Raw genomic sequence first — 4,160 nt, 5'->3', positions numbered from 1 at the left:
GGCGCAGGCAGACGCGGGGGGCGGGGCGGAGGATGGAGGCAGTAGCGCCCTCTGCAAGGGTCCGGGCTGCACGTGAGAAGGTGGCGGTGTAGGCACGCGGGCTACGTGGAGGCCGGCGGTGGCGGCCGGGCCATGGCGGTAGACCGCCTTCGTCGGGCTCACTGAGGTGCGCTCTCTGAAGTCTCTGTGAGCCGTGACCCATGGACTCGCTGAGCAGCCGAGTGCTGCACCACCAGGAGCGAGCCCGAGCCCAGCAGGAGCCGGGTTCTGGGGCTGGGGGCTCGGCCCGGAGGCGGGAGACTGGTGGCGACGCGGCCGCCCACGGCTTCTGTTACTGTCCGGGCAGCCGCAAGCGCAAGCGGAGCAGCGGGGCCTTCTGCTACTGTCACCCCGATTCCGATTCCGAGACAGACGAGGATGAGGAGGAAGGGGACGAGCAGCAGCGACTCCTCAGCACCCCTCGGAGGAAAACATTGAAGAGTACATCCGAATAAATTTATCAAACATTATTTTTAAGTCAGTGACATTAAGATATGTGCTCTAGGAGAAGAGTGGAGCTTACACAAAATGTATTTATGTCAGTCTGGCTACTTTTCTAGTATGTTCAGTGGTTCATGGAAGGAGTCCAGCATGAATATTATTGAACTGGAGATTCCAGACCAGAATATTGATATAGAAGCACTGCAGGTGGCATTTGGGTCATTGTATCGAGATGATGTCTTAATAAACCCCAGTCAAGTTATTGCCATTTTGGCAGCAGCTTGTATGCTACAGTTGGATGGTTTAATACAGCAGTGTGGTGAGACAATGAAGGAAACAATTAATGTGAGAACCCGTATGTGGCTATTACACATCGGCAGGGACCTATGGACTGGATTCCGTAAAGAAAAAGTGCCTTGAATGGCTTCTAAACAATTTGATGACTCACCAGAATGTTGAACTTTTTAAAGAACTCAGTATAAATGTCATGAAACAACTCATTGGTTCATCTAACTTATTTGTGATGCAAGTGGAGATGGATGTATACACAGCCCTTAAAAAGTGGATGTTCCTTCAACTTGTGCGTTCTTGGAATGGATCTTTAAAACAGCTTTTGACTGAAACAGATGTCTGGTTTTCTAAGAGGAGAAAAGATTTTGAAGGTATGACCTTTCTTGAAACAGAGCAAGGAAAACCATTTGTGTCAGTATTCAGACGTTTAAAGTTACGGTATATTATCAGTGATTTGGCCTCCGCGAGAATTATCGAACAAGATTCTCTAGTACCTTCAGAATGGCTATCTTCTGTGTATAAACAGCAGTGGCTTGCTATGCTCCGGGCAGAACAAGACAGTGAGGTGGGGTAAGTATGGTACATCATAGCATTGTTCATTAAATATATATATATATATATTTTTACTGAAATATAGTTAATTTACAATATTGTGTTAGTTTCAGGTGTACAGCAAAGAGATTCAGTTATATATACATATTTTTTCAGATTATTTTCCATTATAGGTTATTATAAGATAATATAGTTCCCTGTGCTATACAGTAAATCCTTGTTGCTTATCTGTTTTATGTATAGTAGTTTGTATCTGTTAATCTCATACTCCTAATTTATCCCACCACCCCTCCCTTTCCCCTTTGGTAACCATAAGTTTGTTTTGTCTGTGAGTTCTTCTGTTTTTTATGTAGATTCATTTGTATTATTTTTTTGGATTCTGCATTTAAGTGAAATCTTTGTCTTTTTCTGTTTGACTTATTTCACTTAGTGTGATATTCTCTGGGTCCATCCATGTTGCTGCAAATGGCAATATTTCATTCTTTTTTGTGACTGAGTAATACATATTCCATTGTATATAAATATGCCACATCTTCCTAAGCCAGTCATCTGTTGATGGGCCCTTGGGCTGCTTTGGTGTCTTGGCTCTTGTGGATGGTGCTGCTATGAACATTGGGGTGCATATATCTTTTTGAATTAGAGTTTTCATCTTTGGGGGATGTATGCCAAGGGGTGGAATTGCTGGGTATGGTGGCTTTAATCGTGGTTTTTTGTGGGATCTCCACGCAGTTTTCCATGAGGGCTGCACCAGTTTACATCCCCACCAGCAGTGTGGGAGGGTTCCCTTTTCCCCACACCCTCTCCAGATTTATTGTTTGTGGACTTTTTGATGGTGGCCATTTTGACTGGTGTGGGGTGATACCTCGTGGTGGTTTTGTTTTACATTTCTCTAATGGTTATTGATGTTGAGGATCTTTCCAGGTGCCTGTTGGCCATCTGTGTGTCATCTTTGGAGGGGTGTCTGTTTGGGTCTTCTGCCCATTTTTTGATTGGGTTGCTTTATTGAGTTGTATGAGCTGTTTGTATATTTTGGATATTAGCCCCTTGTGGGTAACATCATTTGAGGATATTTTCTCCCATTCCCTAGGTTGTCTTTTCGTTTTGTTTGTGGTTTCCTTTGCAGTGCAAAAGCTTTTAAGATTTTTTAGGTCAGGTCCCATTTGTTAATTTTTGCATATATATCTCTTTTGCCTTGGGACACTAATCTAAAAAAATATTGCTACAGTTTATGTCTGAGAGTGTTTTGCCTATGTTCTTTTCTGGGAGTTTTGTGGTGTCATGTCTTATACTTGGGTATTTAAACTATTTTGAAGTTTTTTTGTGTATGGTGTGAGGGAGTGTTCATATTGATTTGCATGTGGCTGTCCAGCTTTCCTACCACCACTTGTTGAGGAGACTGTTTTTTCTCCATTGTGTTAATATATTATTGCCTCCATTGTTGTCATTAATTGACCACAGGTGTATGGATTTTGCTGTGAATTTTTAAATGTATTCATTATGTTGAAAAACCAGTAACAGTATTAAAATCAAGAGCTGTTAGAGAAAAAAAAAGTTCTAGGTGGAAAAACAAACGAACACAAGAAAAGAAATAAACATAGCCATGGCAGGCTCCAATAAGTCCTCGTCAGCAAGAAGTCATCACAGGAAAGGATTTCACAATGGGAGGGAGCTGCTTAGATTAAGTCAAGGATGGTCTCTCTGAAGAGGTGACGTTTGCACAGACTCCTGATTGGATGCACGTGAGCCAGCCATGAGAACTGGAACAAGAGCCTCTGGGACCAAGAGCAAATGCTGAGGTCCAGAGGTGGGACAGAGCTCTGTGGGTATTTGGAATAGAAAGGAGCAGAGTGTGGCTGCTTTGTAAATTTCAGAGCAGGGGAGCTAGGGCTGTCGAAACGATTCAGTGAGACAAAGAGTGTGGAGTACATAGTGGATGCTCAGTAAGTGCTATCTATCAATCATCATCATCATATGAGTTTGTAGAGTTAGGAGGTAGATCATGCAGGTCACTGCAGCCCATGGTAGGAAATCTGTGTTTTAATCTAAAAAGAACTGCAAGTCATTGATGAGGAGTTTGCACGTTAAGTGACATGGTCTGATTTATTTTTTAAAAATATCCCCGGGCTGCTCAGTGAAGAGAGATTAGAGCAGGACAAGAGTGGAAGCAGGGAGATGAGTTAGGAGGCCATTATAAGAATCTGGACACGAGGTTACACAAGGTAAAATGTTTGAACACCCATCTCTTGATCTTAATACAATTCATAAAAAATGAAATTGTGGGACTTCCCTGATGGCGCAGTGGTTGAGAATCCGCCTGCCAATGCAGGGGACATGGGTTTGATCCCTGGTCCAGGAAGATCCCACATGCCACAGAGCAACTAAGCCCATGAGCCACAACTACTGAGCATGAGCTCTAGAGCCCGAAAGTCACAACTATTGAGCCCGTGTGCCACAACTACTGAAGGCTGCACGCCTAGAGCCCGTGCTCTGCAACAAAGAGAAGCCACTGCAGTGAGAAGCCCGCACATCGCAAAGAAGAGTAGCCCCTGCTTGCCGCAACTAGAGAAAGCCCACGCGCAGCAACGAAGACCCAACGCAGCCAAAAATAAATAAATTAATTTTTTTAAAAATGAAATTGTGTGTGCTTTCGAGTTGGCTACCCACTTTTGACAGAAAAGTTTGTGTCTTCTGATGGTCATGGCGTTTAACGATGAACAAATTTATGTTGTTCTCTCAAGAATGCCACTGAGGTGCTTTCCAACACCAACGACCAATTCTGATTCTCCAGGCACCACCTGGGTGTCCTACAGGTAAATTAAATTCTGACACTACCAACC

The 4,160-nt window shown here is 43.6% G+C and overlaps 1 pseudogene; it reads left to right on the top strand.

The window, feature by feature from the left end:
- Positions 1 to 200: 200 nt before the first annotated feature.
- On the top strand, positions 201 to 1,345 carry LOC112066986 (germ cell-less protein-like 1; annotated as a pseudogene).
- Positions 1,346 to 4,160: the final 2,815 nt, after the last annotated feature.

This window comes from Physeter macrocephalus, chromosome 16 (assembly GCF_002837175.3).
Source record: "Physeter macrocephalus isolate SW-GA chromosome 16, ASM283717v5, whole genome shotgun sequence".
NCBI lineage: Eukaryota > Metazoa > Chordata > Mammalia > Artiodactyla > Physeteridae > Physeter > Physeter macrocephalus.
Note: the sequence above shows the minus strand (reverse complement) of the source record. Positions and strands in the feature narration are given on the sequence as shown.